Source organism: Carcharodon carcharias, chromosome 8, assembly GCF_017639515.1.
Source record: "Carcharodon carcharias isolate sCarCar2 chromosome 8, sCarCar2.pri, whole genome shotgun sequence".
Classification (NCBI taxonomy): Eukaryota; Metazoa; Chordata; class Chondrichthyes; order Lamniformes; family Lamnidae; genus Carcharodon; species Carcharodon carcharias.
In genome coordinates, this window is record NC_054474.1 from 37,494,530 (window position 1) to 37,514,044 (window position 19,515).

General features: G+C 42.6%; 1 protein-coding gene across 1 annotated transcript in view; it reads left to right on the forward strand.

The window, feature by feature from the left end:
- The first annotated feature begins 10,543 nt into the window (after window positions 1-10,543).
- Window positions 10,544-19,515, forward strand: part of LOC121281425 — an 84,611-nt gene continuing 75,639 nt past the window's right edge. Inside the window, exon 1 of the mRNA XM_041194370.1 lies at window positions 10,544-10,570. The gene's annotated coding sequence lies outside the window, so the exon portion shown is untranslated. The remainder of the gene's footprint in view (window positions 10,571-19,515) is intronic.

Here is a 19,515-nt window from a genome sequence, read left to right on the forward strand (position 1 = left end):
ACTGTTTTCTATCTGTGAAAATTCAATAATGGCTGCCATGTTTACAGAAACATTGACTGAATTACACTGTTTTACACTGAATTTATTATTTTAAAAGTGATGATAAATTAAAAATTTGGAGCTTCAATATTTTATAAAACACAGGGAGATTCTCACTAGGTTAGCAAAAACACTTGGTCAATATGGGGAAAAAAATCATTTGCCAACACTGATCTGCAACCTTGATGGGAATACAATTTACCAAAAGCAAAGTGCCTTTTGAAACATGTCCCTGGGTTGGATTTGAGTGGCACGGTTGGTCAGTACACTGTCATTCCATCTATATAACCAAAGTTTTAGCTCAGCTTGGTTGAAGGATTGAATTCATTCTAATGCTTCTAAGCATTCTATGTAAAATCATCTTGGAGCACTAAAATTTTATTGAAAATTGTCAATGACAATGAACTTAACTTGCTCTTGTCTACATTTTTGTTCACAAATGTCTGTTCCAGTGGTGAGCTTTGACTTGAAGAAAAAAAAATCGTGGTATGCATAAACCCTTAATTCAGTAGTTTGGTAGAATCTATTCTGAATTCACCAAGGGGGGTTACATTCTGCTTCAAGATTTCAATTAAACTTGAGTGATCTAAACCCAATCAGAACGGAGCTTAAAAGTTTTAAATGGCTCTGAATCTTAAGAATCTGCAACGTGTCTCAAAGTTTAAATATTTAAATGCATTCCCATATACTTCATTATAATTTTAAAGAGAACCATCTTTAATAACAAATACTTTCTAGACGTTTTGATCTCGCAATGTGATGACACAAACTATTGAGGTGTGAAAACGCCACTATAACCCTTGTGTATGATAACACCATGATGAAAAGAAAACATGACTTTTCTCCATACCTATGATAAAAGTTTTATTCCTTTAGACAAAGGGTGTGTTGTTCTTAAAACATTTTGGTCGAAATCTGAAATAAAAGCAGCATTGTTTTTATTTTCAAATATATTGCAGCTTTAAAACAGATCAGATAAAGCACAAATAATATTGTACATAGGATATTGTATTCCTACTATAAACTGTAGAGAATGAAAAAAAAACAGTATTTTTGCATGACAGCAAGTCAATCAACATCTTTACATTATGATATTTCTGTAATGTAATTATATTGCAAAGAATATTTCAAATTCAAATAAAGAAAAATAGTTACCAGAATAAAAATATTTACATCAGTTGATTAACTGTTTAAAACAACCAAATAATATTTTGCATAGTTAACTTGTAAATGAAGTGAATGCAGTCAATATGATCATTTATGTACATATCTATAAATATCATTATCCAAATAATATAACTACAAAGAAATGGTTTTATGTGGATGTACATAATTTGAATGTAAAAATGCAGAAATGCAAGATAACGTGAAAATTCTTCTTATTTGGTTAGAAAATGTGGACAATTATCTTTAACAAATTTTATGTCCTTCATAAAGTTATGTAAAACTGGCAATCATAAAATATGCTTTTGTTGGTCTTTATGATGGAAAAAAATATTTTTGAGCATATTCAATGAAAAAATTGGGACATATGTCCCTTCACATTTTACAGTTTAATTTAATGAATGAATTCAATAAATTAGCTCCACAATTTTTTTCTAACTTTTTACATATTCTTTCATGAAGTTTTTCAGGGGGAGTTTGGTTTTTGGAACACCGTTGCAATATTTAGTTGCTAACCAGCATGTCCCCTTAAGGTTACTGCTTAGGTACTCCTTATGGGGAAGTTGTCTGAAAATGTCCCAAGGCTCATGGCAAGTTCTCTAAATAGCAGCTGCTTGACTGCTGTCATTGTAATCCTGATACCTCTCCAGGTTATTTTAAAATCTAAAAAATAAGAACAGGAAATTGCCGTGTTTCTTTCTCTTTATTATGTTTGTAAAAACTTCTTAATTTGTGATTTATTGACATTTTATATATAGTAAGAAATGGAAGATAACGTGAAAATTCTTCATCTTATTTGGTTAGAAAATGTGGACAATTATCTTTAACAAATTTTATGTCCTTCATAAAGTTATGTAAAACTGGCAACCATAAAATATGCTTTTGTTGGTCTTTATGATGGAAAAAAAATTTTTGAGCATATTCAATGAAAAAAATGGGACATATGTATAGTTAGAGTTTCATTTAATTAATTTACAAGAGGTCCAGTATTACATTAATTTTTCCATAATCTCATTGCTTAAATTGTTAGTGCTGCTAAGTATTTGCACTTTGACAGATGAATCTGATTTTGTTTTTCCATCACTCTAAATTTCTTAATCAAATGTTTGTTTTGCACATCTTCACACTTTCTCCAATGGAGAAGAGTATGGCGTGTCGGAAGGATTTGCAGGCTGAATAACAGTGTAATAAACTGCATTGTGAACACTACAGTGGCCATTAATACCTGGGACTGGATTAATGCAGCCCGTCAGGATAGGAAACATGGCAGCCGGACCCACTTAATCGTGGGAGAGGCCACATATCAGTCTCCCAGTGGTGGGAAAACCTTCTGTTATGAAGTTGGAGGTGGGAATGGGCCCATAGAGGAAACTGGCTCATTAGTAAGTCAATTGATAGAAATTATCCCTGAGCCCATTGGAATTTACATGAGTGGCACAGCTTTCCTGTGCCTCCAGAAGGCCGCCAAGTAAACCCAACAAGCACTTGGTCGGGCCTCCCCCTCAGAAGCAACATTGGTTTCCCAAGTTCTCCAACCAGTGGACCAAACCTGCATCAATTATATTAAATACTGCCCCGGAGTGGAACTTGCAGCTCAGAGGCAGAAGTACTACCATCTGAGCCATAAGATCCCCAGACAAATGGAAATGATCATTTAGCATATTACCTCCATTGTGGACCCCAGCCATGTTCTGCATCATGTTATGGGATATTTTAATGCTACATCTATTGATATGAAAATGAACAAAACCAAATATGGAAGATTTAAAATCATTTCTATGAACTGCTTTCTGAGAGAAATGTTTTTGTGGTCTGTGTGTGTATGCGTATTTGATGGGAGCTTGAGAGAGTAGAATTGGTATTGTTAAGCTTCTGCTCAATCACGACTTCTCAAAATGTTGATGGTGACGGACATGGCAATGAGTGGTGATATTGAAGGTCAAGAAGAAATTGTTGGGTTTCCTCTTGTTAGAGATGGTCATTACTTGGCACTTTTATGATGAGACTGCTAAAGGCTACTTGTTAGCCCAAGTTTTGGTGCTGTCCAAGTTGTGCTGGCATAGGCTGCTTCGTTATCAGAGAGGTTGTGAACGCCTTGGGCAATCATTAGTGAATATCTCTACTGATAACCTATGAAAGAGGAAAGGTCATTGTTGAAGCTGAAGATGTTTGGGCCAAGGACACTTTAATGAGGTACTGCTGCAGCAATAACCTGGGAATGCAATGATTGACGACATGACAGCCACAAAGCTCTAAGCTGTTTTATGGTCCTGATTCTCAACAGTCAAATGACTGTTTAAATGTCATTGTATTGTCTCAATACCTCAGTATAGGGATTCTGACATATTACAAGATGTGACAGAGTGCCTAGGGAACAATCCCACGACCATCATAACCATACCTGAGGCCAATGTTGAGGGTTAGGGAAAGAAATTGAATAAGATAGTTGAAGGGTAGTTGAAGATTATATCACCAATAATGGGCAAAAGGAGAAAGAATGCACAGAAGGTCAATGTCTACTGGAGGGGATATAAGATTACAGAGAGAAGGTGGAGAGAAGTCATGGAGGGATGTGAAAATGAGCAGAGTTTAAGTTCCATGTGTTGAGGAATGAGACCCAATGTAAGCCAGTGAGCAATGATGGAAAAGCAGGACTGAGGGTAGGATAGGATAGAAGCAACTGAATTTTGGATAAGTTAGAGTTTTGGATGGTGAAAATGGCAAGAGGGATGTTGGAGAAAGTAAATCTGGAAGAGCCAAAAATATAGATATCAGTTTCAACACTGCTGGGATGAACTTAGATTGGGGGCCTTGTGGGGATTAAAATCAGTGATGTTGATGATTGATAGCATGTAAGAATTGAAGTCTGGCTCTGAGTTGAACCAGGACATTAAAGTTTTGCATCACCTGATTCTTGTCTAGTGAGTCACTAGCTGAGATATTTCGGATGGCGGCCTTCCCATCCCACCATCCGAAAAGTCGGTGGGGAATGTCTACCCCACAGCCATTTCACACTCCAATGAGCATTGATTGCCTGCAGGGGGACTTCTGCCCTCACTATGAAGTCATGCCTTGGAGAGTTGCTGGTTAATCTGATTGGCTGGCAGCTCTCTTGTTTCTGCAGCAACAAAAGCTATAGTGGACAGAAGTGGATTTTCATGTAGTGCATTGAGTCTAAGTCCCGGGAGTGCATGTCAAGATGAGTTTTCAGAGTCTCTGGGCATGGATGATAAGGAAGGCCTGGAAGAGGTGGTTAGTGGGGGATTTGGTTGTCAGGGGAGAGGTCGGGGGTAGAGGGAGGCCCAGCGTCCACCATACCTAAGTTCGAAGGGGACTTCTGATGGAGGCGATCTCCACTTCCCAACCGAGGCCTAAATCCAATCATTTTCGGGTTTCCCCCACACCCAGGAAATCTTCCCTCCAACCTAAAAATTGAGGCAGGGTGGGAAACGGCCCTTATGTGGTCAATAATTGGCCATTTAAGGGCCTCAATTGGGGCAAGGGCAGGAGCCGTAAAATCACTGAGAGGCCAGGGAGGGCAGGAACTTCAGCGGAAAGCCCAATCATTCGATTTCACGGTCCTTCCTCACCTTAAAACTCACCAGCAGGGGAGCATGAAATTTAGGCCACTAGGAAGAGGATGGAATCACTGATGAGCAAGTGAAATTCATTTGGGGCAGTGAAAACGATGACTATAGACTTCTCTAAGTACAGTTTGAGGAAGTTTTGACTCATTCGTGACTTAATGTCAGACAATTAATCTGACAATGCTGTGGTCATTGTAGAGTAGAGGGAAGTGGTGATAAGTCAGAGCTCAATGTCATGAGCTAACCCCATGCCTGTGTGTATTGCTGACAGCCAGCATGTGGATGATGAAGATGCCTAAGGCAGTTTCTTGACAGTCTCCCGAAATGATAAGTCAGAAGATAAACTCTGGGTTGGGTATCCTTTATCCAAAAACCTCAAGGCCAATTTACATTTCAGATAATTTTGGTTTTCTGATACCACATTATTGTAATGAAATTTACATTACAATAGCCTAAGCCCAGGCTAGCTATAGCCTAAAGTAATTAAAATGACTAGAAATGTATGTATCACTGAATAATAAATAGAGGGTACCTGTAATAAGTTTCTTTTTGACATGTTCACCACAAAAATTGCAAGGTAAACTGTGTAAACGATTAGTCTTCCCATGCTAAAGTTCAATGAGGTTCAAAAAATGTGCGGTTTTTGGGTGTGTTAGGCTTTAAGGAGGGAGAGATGTAAAGAGACAGGTAAGTTTACAGATGGAATTCCACAGTTTAAGGCCTAGCCAGCTGAGGGCATGTCCACCTAGAGTGAAGTGATTAAAATTGGGGTGCAAAGGAGGGTAGAATTGGACCCAGAGATCTCAAAACCTTATAGTCAGCAGAGGCTGCAGAAATAGGGAGGATCAAAGCCATGGAAAGATTTGAAAACCAGGATAAAAAGTTTAAACTTGAGATGTTGCTGGATGGGAGCCAATAAAGGGCAGTGAGCACGGGGCAGGGGGTGTGATGTGTGCTTGGGATTTGGTGAGAGGACACGAGCATCAGAGTTTTAAATAAGCTCATGTTTATGTAGGGTGGAAGATGGGAGGCCAGCCATGAGAACATTGGTTGACTGAGCCCTGGCCTTTGAGATTTCCTCCCTGGACCACTTTACCTCTTTCTCCCGCTTTGGGGCATTTCTTGAAGCCTATCGGTTCTCTGGGCTTTTGGTCATCTGTCCTGGTGTCTCCTTGTATGCATTGATGTCATATTTTGTTTGGTAGTCACTCCTGTGAGCTGCCTTGGGACATTATGCTGCATTGAAGGCACTATATAAACACAAATTGAAGTTATTTGGGGTGAGTTGGGAGAATTTGGTATTTTATGACTTAGGTCACATTACACTGTGTAATTCAAAATGTGTTAAAGATGATTGAATTGATTGCATCATCTTTTTATTACAAGATTCAGGAATTTAATCAATGATGTTGAAATTGAATGTTATAATTTGTTCATTTCGCTATTGTTACGATCCCAGACCAGACCCCGAAGTTTTTGGTAAGTCTGGTTAGAGACTAATAACATTTTGTTTAAAGTAGACAAAGATTCAAGACACTTGCCCAGTGAATAAAGCCACAAGATTCCACATGTTTTAAATAAACAAAAATAAACTTTACTATACAAGGTCAGAAAGATGAAACAATTTACAATATCTAGTCTATACTCTAACATTCAGGGTAAGTATGAGGTACATGTGAATTAACAAGCCAACTGTGGTTGAAAACATCACACTGCACAATAAATGGTAGATGTGACCAAGACAGAGTCCATGGATTTCTTAACAACCCACCCAAGTATCAGTAACACTGAGTCAAACAATCTCACTGAAACTCTGTCTCTCTTATGATGACTTCCAGTCTTCACCTTCGAAGATCTAACCTAAAAGTTCTGTCCAAAAATCACTTGGATGGGATCAACAACAGCCCACCTCGCGCGGTTTCAATCTTGTCTCCTGAGATTCCATTCCCCTGGATTCCCAAGTATACACTCAAGCACCAGATCACAAACACAACTTCAGCTCTTTGGCCATGTCGAGCAGAACCCCACTGCTCTGAAAGGGTATCTTTGCCCTAATGGCCCACAGCATGTAGTCACCAACCTTTGGCTGCCTTCTTCACTTAGTCTTCTCTGTAGTGCTTTTTTTCTGTTTGGAGCATGTTTCTCTGTTCCTCTCTTAACTGAATTGGGATATTTTCCTGTCCCTGTGCAGCCTGATCATGGTCTGTGCTTGCACAAAAACAAGGCCAATAGGGATTTGAAGTTCCTGACCTCCACACTTCAAGTTCAGGTAAGCTTGACCTTCATAACATTATTTAAAATCTATAAATGGTTTAGTTTGTATTCCTTCGAATATATCAGTTTGATCTCTCTTTAAACTGTTTGATTCTAAGGGAATCAAGGAATATGAGGGTAATGTGTGAAGGCTGAATTGAAGTAAAAGTTCAGCCATGTTCTTATTGAATGATGGCACAAGTTCAAGGGGTCACATGGCATATGCCTGTTCCTATCTCTTATGTTTCTCTGGGTGAGTCAGGCTGGAGGGGTGCTATGATCACAGTCACAAAAGATGTGATTTCTTGTCTTAAATATGGCTGTTTTGGTAACATAGCAGGGGAGGGGGAGCTCATGGGAGGGATTCAAATAAAAAATTGTGGGAAATATTGGCATGGATTTGTGAAACAAAACCACATTCAAGGACTTTAGAGAGGAAAAGGAAGTTGGAGATGAAGTGATAGTTTGCAAGTACAGAGGGATTAAGACTGGAACTTTTGAGAAGGGTGATTGTGGCAAATTTGAAGGAAAGGGAACTATTAACAATATCAGCTACCAAAGGAGCCAGGAAAGAAAGTTGGGTGGTCAATCATTCGGACAGTCAAGGGAGCAGTAGGTGCTTGTCATGGACAAGATGAGTTTGGAGAGGCCAGGATGGGAGATGGGATAGAAACTGGAGTCTTTGAACATGCTACCACTTCCCAAGTCTCTGCCCATCTTTCCTGCAACTCCATGTTTGAATCTCCCCAATCAGCTATCCACACTCCCACCACCAAAATGGCTCTAACTAAAGAAATAAATTACACCTTCTATGGCTGTGACCATTATGCACTATAACTTCTCATCCTCTTTGTAGCTTTTTACAAGATCATCCATGCCATCTTTCTCCAAAGTCTCTCCTTCATTGTCCAGCTCAATGGGACTATCCTCACTTATTTCTATTCTTAGCGATTTACTCACCAGAGCATCACCAGCAATGACATATGTTCCCAACCCTACAATGTTACCTATGTCCCCCAAGGATCTATCCTTGACCCCCTGTACTTGCACACTGATGACAGCCAGCTCTACTTATGCATTACTTCTCAATCTCTTTATTGCCTCTGTGTTGTCAGACTTTTTAAAAATCATTTACGGAATGTGGGCATCGCTTGCTGGGCCAGCATTTATTGCCCATGAAGGTGCTGGTGGTGGTCAGATTTCTTGTTTAACATCTTGGATGAGCCAAAATTTCCTCCAGTTGAACATAAAGACTGAATTCAATGTCTTTGGTTCCCATCACAAACTCTGTACCCTTAGCACCAATTCCATTCTCTTCCCTAGCCGCTGTTTCAGATTGAACCAATTGGTCAGTAGTTGATCAGAACCAGGATTAAAGGATCAGGAGATAACCTAGGAAACAGTAAGATGGTACGTGAAGAAAAAGTGCAGAGTACTGAAGGTATCAGTGGTAGGAAAGATCAGGACTCTGGGATGAGTAAGAGGATGAGGATAGGAATGGAAAGTGTCAACAGAGTAAATTGCGTAGTCTCAAACTTAGGGAAGAAATTCGGGAGCTCCTTGCATTTGGCATTGCATTTGAGGAAGAGCACAGGGAAAAGAAATTTGAAGAGGCAGTTTGTCATCAAGAAAAGCAGCTATAGGTTTTCAGATAGTTCTACAGTAGGTCTGGTGTGAAGACATAGAAGCATAGTACTGCATAACATGGTTGAACTAAGACCAGACCTACGCACTACACCTAGGTATACATAGCTTTGCAAATCTTTGGTTTAAGGGAATGAGGATGGTGAATGTACTGAGGGAATTGAAGAGGAAGCCCAGAATATAAGAAGTTGGGAAATTGAAAGTAGTGAGAGAACTGGAAGGACCCTTTCAAGAGCAGATGGTAAGGATGGATTAGGTTTGATTAAAAGCAGGGAGAGGTCATAATAGCTTCATCAGTGATTTGAATTCTTGGTAGTGGAGAGATCATTATGGAATAGTGAGGTAGCAAGTTGTGGTGGTGCATGTGGATTGGGAAAATTAAAGCAGATTTATTTAAAAATCCCAGAGGGAAACTTTTAAACAACTGTCATAACCTATAATTTTGTGTTATGTTTGAGATGTAATTCTAAATTCAGGAATCAGATCATCAGTTCTTGAGGTTTTACATTAAACTAATTGAAACATTTTATTAATTTACACAGGTTAAAATATATGGCTATAAATTACTATCGTAACTTTTAATGAATTCCCAAACTAATCTCTATTAAGGCAAAAGCAACCAATAGATTTAACCAAACACCAGACAAAGCATTTTCACTTTGAATTCAAAATGAGGTTCTTTCATTTTGGTTGCTGTGGAGTCAGTTGGAGGCTTGCAGTTTCCTCTTGATTTGGGAGATTGCATGAGAGTAGAAAAGCAAAGGATTTCAGATGTCCTTAAGAATGTGTGGCCCCCCCGCCCCGACTCGCCTCCTCGCTCCCCCGCCCCGACTCTCTCCTCTCCCCCCCCACCCGATTCTCTATCCCCCTGACTCTCTCCCCCGCCCCCAACTCTCTCCCCCCGACTCTCCCCCTCCCTCCCCACGACTCTCCACCTCGCTCCCCCGCCCTGACTCTCCTCTCTCCCCCTCACTCCCCCACCCCGACTCTCTTCTCTCTCCCCCTCCCCCGCCCCGACTCTCTTCTCTCTCCCCCCCCGCCCCGACTCTCTTCTCTCTCCCCCTCCCCGCCCCGACTCTCCTCTCTCCCCCTCCCCCGCCCCGACTCTCCTCTCTCCCCCTCCCCGCCCCGACTCTCCTCTCTCCCCCTCCCCGCCCCGACTCTCCTCTCTCCCCCTCCCCGCCCCGACTCTCCTCTCTCCCCCTCACTCCCCCGCCCCGACTCTCCTCTCTCCCCCTCACTCCCCCGCCCCGACTCTTCTCTCTCCCCCTCCCCCGCCCTGACTCTCCCCCGCCCTGACTCTCCCCCTCGCTCCCCCGCCCTGACTCTCCTCTCTCTCCCCTTCCCCGCCCCGACTCTCCCCCTCGCTCCCCCGCCCCGACTCTCCCCCTCGCTCCCCCGCCCCGACTCTCCCCCTCGCTCCCCCGCCCCCACCCCGGACTCTCTCTCTCTTCCCCCCCCCCCAACCCACTGGACTCTCTCTCTCTTTCCACCCCCCCCCCACAAACGGACTCTCTCCCTCTCTCTCCTCCACCCTCCCCCCGGACTACCCCTCCCCCCCAAGATTCCCCCTCCCCCCCAAGATTCCCCCTCTCCCCCCAAGATTCCCCCTCTCCCCCCAAGATTCCCCCTCTCTCCGACTCGGACACCCTCTCCCCCCACCCCACCTTGGACTCAGACGCCCTCTCACCACCCCGCCCAGGCCCGGACTCCCCTCCCCCTCCCTCTGTGTTGCCAGCGTACAGCTCTTGCTCCGCCTGCGAAACAATGGACCACGCGCTCCGCGCTCGCTCTATACGGTCGGTGTGAAGCAGCCGCGCGCCGGTGTCCTCAGTGACGTCGCAGAGGGCGGGTCGGGCGGAACCGCCGTCAGTGTGGACAGAGTGAGTGAGGAACCATTTTATTGATGAAATCAAGTGTCCCTTTTCAATACCTCTCACTTGGAAAGTGTGCAGATTTATATTTTTTATTTAGTAATACATTTGTTTATGAAAATGTATTGTTTTCTGGAGATGTATGATGTTTTGTGGGGGTGGGTTGGGGAGAGAGGGATGTTTTGGACTGAGCTTTGTTCAGTTACTTGCTCATCAGCTATTGGAAATGGGTGTAAAACCTTATCGAGCCTTGTCTGGTTTGGTGCCGTTCGGCCTCGGTCCTTTCAACTTTCGCAGTACTGCCCGTGAAGAAGGACGTGCAAGTGGCTCATCATTCTCCTTATTTAGAATGAAGAGGTGATACTTATCAGAAGAACCGGGCTGGGCACTATTTTTAAAAATATGACCAGATAAAGCTCTTTAAGTCCATGGAAAGGTTTGATCATGTAGACGGAGAGATGCTTTCAAGAGGGAAAGCCAAAACCAGGGGCCATCAGTAAATCCAATAGGACTTTCAGGAGAAACTTCAATCAGGCAGTGGTTAGAAAATGAAACTTTCTATCACTAGAAATACTTGAATGCCTCAAGGGAAAAGTGAATACGCACATTAGGGAGCAAAGGTTAGATGGAATAGATTCAGAACACATCTAGCAATTTGAAAGTGGGCCTCCGTGAGGTATCATTGGGCAACCTGCAGTAGCAGAATTGTATTTAACCTCATGTCCTGACACATCTCTCATTTTTTCATTACCATCAAGTCAAGGGATCAACTCTGGTTCAATGAAGAAAGCATGCTAAAAGCAGCATCAGGCATAGCTAAAAATGAGGTGTCAACCTGGTTAAACTACAACAAAGGGCTATTTGCATGACAATTAGCAGAAGCAGCATATAATAGGCAGAGCAAAGTGATCCTGCAATTAAAGGCTTGGATCAAAGCTCTGCAGTCCTGCCACACCCAGTTGTGAATGGTGATGATAATTAAACCACAAGTAGGAGCTCCACAAATATCCCTATCATCAATGGACATCAGTGCAAAATATGTAGCTGAGGTATTTGCAACCATCTTCATGAAGTGTTGAGTGGATGATTGATCTCTGCCTTTGCCTGAGGTCCTCAGAATCGCAGATCCCAGTCTTCAGCCAATTCAAATCAATTCCACATGTCAAGAAATGGCTAAAGGCACTGGATACTGCAAAGGCTATGGACCATGGCACAGCCTGGGAGTAGAGCTGAAGACTTGTGCACCAGAACTAGCTGTACTCTCCTGCCAAACTGTTATAGTACGCTTACTACTGGCATCTCCCTGACAGTGGTAAATTGCCCAGGTATGTCCTGTACACAAAAAGCAGGACAAACCTAACCTGGCCAATTACCGCCCCATATGTCTACTCTCGATTATCAGCAAAGTGAAGGAAGGAGTAGTCAACAGCGCTATCACTTGCACAGCAGTAACTTGCTCACTGACGCTCAGTTTGGGCTCCACCAGGGCCACACAGCTCCTGACCTCCTTACAGTCTTGATCCAAACATGGATAAAAGAGCTGAACAAAAGAAGTGAGGTGAGAGTGGCAGCCAAAATGTGGCATCAAAGAGCCCTAGCAAAATTGAAGTCTATGAAAATCTTGGTGAAACCCTCCATTGGTTGGAATCATACCTAGTGCAAAGGAAGATGGTTGCAGTTGTTTAAGGCCAATCATCTCAGCCTAAGGCCTTCGGTGCAGGAGTTCCTCAGGGTAGTGCCCTAGGCCCAACCATCTTCAGCTGCTTCAATGGCTTTCCCTCAATCATAAGGTCAAAAGCGGAGATGTTTTAACAATTTCACAGTGTTCCGTACCATTTGCGACACCTCAGATACTGAAGCAATCCGTGTCCATGTGCGTCAAGACCTGGCCAATGACCAAGCAGGACAAACCTAACCTGGCCAATTACCACCCCATATGTCTACTCTCAATTATCAGCAGAGTGAAGGAAGGAGTAGTCAACAGCGCTATCACTTGCACAGCAGTAACTTGCTCACTGACGCTCAGTTTGGGCTCCACCAGGGCCACACAGCTCCTGACCTCATTACAGTCTTGGTCCAAACATGGATAAAAGAGCTGAACAAAAGAAGTGAGGTAAGAGTGGCAGCCAAAATGTGGCATCAAAGAGCCCTAGCAAAATTGAAGTCTATGAAAATCTTGGTGAAACCCTCCATTGCTTGGAATCATACCTAGTGCAAAGGAAGATGGTTGCTGTTGTTTAAGGCCAATCATCTCAGCCTAAGGGCATCAGTGCAGGAGTTCCTCAGGGTAGTGCCCTAGGCCCAACCATCTTCTGCTGCTTCATCAATGGCTTTCCCTCAATCATAAGGTCAAAAGCGGAGACGTTTTAACAATTTCTGTACCATTTGCGACACCTCAGACACTGAAGCAATCCGTGTCCATGTGCGTCAAGACCTGGACATCATTCAAGCTTGGGTTCTTAACTGGCAAGTTGCATTTGCACCACACAAGTGTCAGGCATTGACCATCTCCAACGAGAGAGAATCTAAGGAAATGAAAGTGGAAGTAGAAATCAAAGCTCCAGTGGCAAGGAAATTAAAGTGGAAGTAGAAATCAAAGGGAAAAAGTACTGGCAAATAATTAATCATTATCTAACACCAATGTTCAGTTGAATAGATCAACAGGTAATTGGAATCCTGTCACTTGGATCTGAGCACATTATGTAATGAAAGATTACAGAATTTTGCGCTTAATTGTCTTGTAACTAGAGGTTTTCAAGCTTCTCGATCTTTTACGTCCATCCTTCCACCGGAATGAATCTGGCCCTCAACCTGGCCCTCAAATGCAAATATGCGACAAAGTGCTTATTGGGAGTTTTTTTAATATCATGACCACACTTTCAGGTGCTGCAGGAAAGAGTTATTTTGCTGTTATTTGAATTACAAACTTTTTTAGTTTTTTTCCTTGCATCTGCTACGTGTTTGTATTTCTTTAGTGCATTTTTTTTAGTGTAAATCTTTTTTTTTAAAAAAAAGAAAATCTGTCTCCTGGTTGCTGTTTCTTGAAAATGCTGTGCCTGATCTGCATGAATGATGGTTAAATGAATTGAAAGTTGAAATTTTAAAAACTCCAAGAATATGCTAGTGTGGATTTGGTATTTTCTTGCTGATCATTTCCTTTGATTTTAAGCCCATTTTGAGTAGGTGTATTCTAATATGATTGTAGCAATACTTGGGTGTTTTTCTGACACTGGCAAAATTAGTGCAGTTTTGAGTGCAATTTATGGTGCAGCTTCTGGGTTATGCCCATGGAGGAAACAAACTCCAGGCCTTGGTCTCTAACTACCATATACACTCAGAATCTCAGAATTGTTATGGTGCAGGAGGCCATTTGGCCCATTGTATCTGCACTGGTTCTCCAAATAAGCATTATAACTCAGTGCCATTTCTCCTGCCTTTTCCCTGTAAGCCTGCACATTATTTAAATAGAATCAAACACCCTCTTGAATGCCTTAATTGAACCTGCCTCCTCCACACTTCCAGGCAGTGCATTACAGGCCCAAACTACTCACCTGTGTGAAAAAGCTTTTTCTCACATCACGTTTCTTTTGCAAATCACTTTAAATCTCATTCTCGATCTTTTTATGAGTGGGAAAAGTTTCTCCCTATCTAAAACAAAAACAGAATTACCTGGAAAAACTCAGCAGCTCTGGCAGCATCGGCGGAGAAGAAAAGAGTTGACGTTTCGAGTCCTCATGACCCTTCCACAGAACTGAGTGAATATAAGGAGAGGGGTGAAATATAAGGTGGGGGGTGGGGGGGATGGTGTGGTTGTAGGGACAAGCAAGCAGTGATAGGAGCAGATAATCAAAAAATGTCACAAAAGAACACAGAAGTGTTGAAGGTGGTGATATTATCTAAATGAATGTGCTAATTAAGAATGGATGGTAGGGCACTCGAGGTACAGCTCTAGTCGGGGTGGGGTGGAAAGACTAGCAGGGCATAAAAGATTTAAAAATAATGGAAATAGGTGGCCATTAACAGGCTAATTAACTTGAAATGTATTTTTTGGAGCCCACGAATGGGAAAAGTGGTGTGTGGGGTGACTTAATTAGGCAGGATACGAAATTTTAATTTTCCCAATGGCAGGTTGAGATGGAACTGTTTACGGCGTGTCAAATTATGCCAGCTTATGGTGGGTTTGTATTTGCAATACATTTGTATGACATGAATACTCATAACTTAAAAGTTTTCAATAAAGTCTCAGGATAAAGTCAGCAGCACATGAGAATCTCGTGATACCCAATTCACGATCATATAAAGCTGGTGTGCACACCTTAAACCAGCTTATATTTCACCCCTCTCCTTATATTCACTCAGTTCTGTGGAAGGGTCATGAGGACTCAAAACTTCAACTCTTTTCTCCGCTGATGCTGCCAGACCTGCTGAGTTTTTCCAGGTAATTCTGTTTTTGTTTTGGATTTCCAGCATCTGCAGTTTTTTGGGGTTTTTTTCTCCCTATCTACGCTGCCAAACCACATGATTTTGAACACCTCTATCAAATCTCCTGGCCTTCTCCTCTCCGAGAAGAACGGTTCCAACTTCTCCAATCTATCTTCATAACTGAAGTTTTTCATCCCTGGAACCATTTTTTGTAAACCTCTTCTGCACTCTCTCCAATGTGTTCGTATCCTTTCTCAGTATGGTGCTCAAAACCGTACACAATACTCCAGCTGAGGTCTAACTAGTGCCCTATACAAGTTCAACATAACCTTCTTGGTCTACTCTCTGCCCCTATTAATAAAGCCTAGTGCACTTTATTAACGGCTCTCTCCATCTATCCTGTCACCTTTAATGGCTTATACTCATGAAAAAGTCGATTTTTTTTTTTAGCTTAAAAGACTGTGTTCCAGTTTCTTTTTCAGGGTTCAAAGCCCAAAAATTTCAAAGTATAATCTCTACAGTCACATCAAAAACCTTGAATTTATTATTCATGAAAACAATTACACATACCATGACTTTTCCAGTTCATACTTGTCAATTAAGGCAGGAAGAATGTAGGTTGATTTTGATTTTTGAGGGGAGAAAGTAACAGATCAAAGAAGTATAATAAACAGTGCGCATTGGAATAGGATGTAGGAACCAACTTCCAGAATAGACTTTAAATACCTGGGTCCTGTGTCCTCAATCATGAAGGCTCTTCCTGGGTAGGGGCTTACGCTTTGCCAAATGCCAACAGTGCAATCACCCTACACCAAAGCCTAGGTTAAGGACTGGGAACCATCAGCATGAAATTTTCCAATGGCATAGCCCTTCCCTTTCCCTGACGCCCAGGCAGCATTGCTATGGTAGGCCTAGCTGATGCTTCTGCTTCCTCTCTTGTGACGTGGGGGTTTGTGGAGACTCTTTAATAAAAACAGAGACACAGTAAATGGCTGGTATGGGTGCTGCTTCCCCCATTACCTTGTGGAATCTTTAGAGAGTCATGTTAGGTGGATGTGAGGGTAAGCTCCTTGAAAACATTTATCTGTAAAAGTTGACCCTTAGGCCAGAATTTTGCATTCAGCGTATGGGCACCTGCCCAACACGCACGAGCATAATATGACACGCGATGACATCAGACGTGCGTCCTGACGTCATCGCGCACTTGTGCAATATTTCGTTCGGTGGTGCGCGCCGGAGTCAGTTGTGCGCCCACCGATAATTGAAAGCCTATTAAGGCCATTTACAAGCTAATTAACTTGAAATGTATTTTATGGAGCCCAAGAATGGGAAAAGTGGCGTGTGGGGTGACTTAATTAGACAGGATACGAAATTTTAATTTTCCCAATGGCAGGTTGAGATGGAACTGTTTACGGCGTGTTAAATTATGCCAGCTTATGGTGGGTTTGTATTTGCAATATATTTGCATGACATGAATACTCATAACTTAAAAGTTTTCAATAAAGTCTCAGGATAAAGTCAGCAGCACATGAGAATCTCGTGGTACCCAATTCACGATCATATAAAGCTGGTGTGTACACCTTAAACCAGCTTATATTTCACCCCTCTCCTTATATTCACTCAGTTCTGTGGAAGAGTCATGAGGACTCGAAACATCAACTCTTTTCTCCGCTGATGCTGCCAGACCTGCTGAGTTTTTCCAGGTAATTCTGTTTTTGTTTTGGATTTCCAGCATCTGCAGTTTTTTGGGGTTTTTTTCTCCCTATCTACGCTGCCAAACCACATGATTTTGAACACCTCTATCAAATCTCCTGGCCTTCTCCTCTCCGAGAAGAACGGTTCCAACTTCTCCGATCTATCTTCATAACTGAAGTTTTTCATCCCTGGAACCATTTTTGTAAACCTCTTCTGCACTCTCTCCAATGTGTTCGCATCCTTCCTAAGTGTGGTGCTCAAAACCGTACACAATACTCCAGCTGAGGTCTAACCAGTGCCCTATACAAGTTCACCATAACCTCCTTGGTCTACTCTCTGCCCCTATTAATAAAGCCTAGGACACTGTGCACTTTATTAACTGCTCTCTCCATCTATCCTGCCACCTTTAATGGCTTAACTCATGAAAAAGTCGATTTTTTTTTTAGCCTAAAAGACTGTGTTCCAGTTTCTTTTTCAGGGTTCAAAGCCCAAAAATTTCAAAGTATAATCTCTACAGTCACATCAAAAACCTTGAATTTATTATTCATGAAAACAATTGCACATACCATAATTTTTCCAGTTCATACTTGTCAATTAAGGCAGGAAGAATGTAGGTTGATTTTGATTTTTGAGGGGAGAAAGTAACAGATCAAAGAAGTATAATAAACAGTGCGCATTGGAATAGGATGTAGGAACCAACTTCCAGAATAGACTTTAAATACCTGGGTTCTGTGTCCTCAATCATGAAGGCTCTTCCTGGGTAGGGGCTTACGCTTTGCCAAATGCTAACAGTGCAATCACCCTACACCAAAGCCTAGGTTAAGGACTGGGAACCATCGGCATGAAATTTTCCAATGGCATCGCCCTTCCCTTTCCCTGACACCCAGGCAGCATTGCTGTGGTAGGCCCAGCTGATGCTGCTGCTTCCTCTCTTGTGACGTGGGGGTTTATGGAGACTCTTTAATAAAAACAGAGACACGGTAAATGGCTGGTATGGGTGCTGCTTCCCCCATTACCTTGTGGATTCTTTAGAGAGTCATGTTAGGTGGATGTGAGGGTAAGCTCCTTGAAAACATTTATCTGTAAAAGTTGACCCTTAGGCCAGAATTTTGCATTCAGCGTGTGGGCACCTGACACACAAGCTTTGATGCCTTTAGTATTATATATGGATATAGCTTTGTAAAGTAAATTGATTGTATGATGGTAAAACAAAATGGATTTTTTGATGTGAAATCATGACCGGTGACATCAGACGTGCGTCCTGACGTCATCGCGCATTTGTGCGATATTTCGTTCGGTGGTGCGCGCCGGAGTCGGTTGTGCGCCCACCGATAATTGAAAGCCTATTAAGGCCATTTACAAGCTAATTAACTTGAAATGTATTTTATGAAGCCCACGAATGGGAAAAGTGGCGTATGGGGTGACTTAATTAGACAGGATACGAAATTTTAATTTTCCCAATGGCAGGTTGAGATGGAACTGTGTACGGCGTGTCAAATTATGCCAGCTTATGGTGGGTTTGTATTTGCAATACATTTGTATGACATGAATACTCATAACTTAAAAGTTTTCAATAAAGTCTCAGGATAAAGTCAGCAGCACATGAGAATCTCGTGGCACCCAATTCATGATCATATAAAGCTGGTGTGCACAGTAGGCTCTGTGCAGTTGAGATTAAGTTGAACTCTGTGGCACAAGGTAGTGGGTGATGCAAGGTTGGTGTTTGTGTGTGTGGAGGGAAGGGACAGTGGACAGAGGTTGGTATTTGGGTGCCAGGAGGTGCCATAGAAGAAAGAATCTAGTGTCCTGGGTCTGGTGAGTTGGTGGTTCGAGCAGGGATTGAAAGATGGATTAAGGGTTTAAAGGGCTGGGTACCTAGGGTTGAATTGACGGTGCTTAGTGCAGAGGGAACAGTCACGGTCAAAGGGGGTGTACTCTGTATGGGGGCTGGTTCAAAGTCAGGGGTTGGGTAATGGGAGGCCTCGGGTGGGTCACGGTCATGAACAAAAGCATGAGGAAGATAACAGAAGGGCTCAAGGTCAGAGTGGGTATTGGGATTGTTACAGGTGTAGGCACAGGAAAGATGGCATGTGTCGGGAAATGGTAATGGAGGGAGGTTCAAGGGTAATGAGAGAGAAAAAGTTATGTTGGGTAGGTCAAGGGTGAGAGAGGCAAATGTGAGGTTGATGGGGGAGGTAGAAGGTTTCAAATGTAACCTGCATCATTGCCTGTGGTTCGCTGAAAACACGTGCAGTTGCAAGGATCGCAGAGCAAAGTGGGAGGAAGGTTGATTTATGTGGGTGAAGTTAATGTTGCCCGCAACTAACCAATTAAAGGGACTTCCTGATAATTAGTTAAAACGATGAAATCCATGGACAAACATGATCTCATATGTTTGTCTGCCCTCTTCACACAGTATAATTACTGCCATAACTATGGATCTCATTCACCTGATTTTTCCTGCAGCCTCAGGAACAGGAGGAGAGAATGCAAAGGAGGAGAGCTCTTGCTGTTCAACAACCAAGATCTCAAGGCCAACAACAAGCAGCACCAGATGTGGAGGCTGGTCTGGATGCAGACATCCAGGGAAGGCATCAGTGAAGCCAGGCATGTCAACACATCCAGGGGACAAGAACAAACTACTTCCAGATGTCAGAGAAGCAATGCCAGAGATGTCTGAGGATGTCCCAGAAAACAGTCACCAAGACATGTCAGATTGTTCACCAAGACTTGCAGCCACATGGATTTGATGGGAACTCCATGCCAGTGGCCCTCAAGGTTACAGTGGTGCTCAATTGCTATGCCAGCATGGCTTCCAGTATGTGACAGATGACATG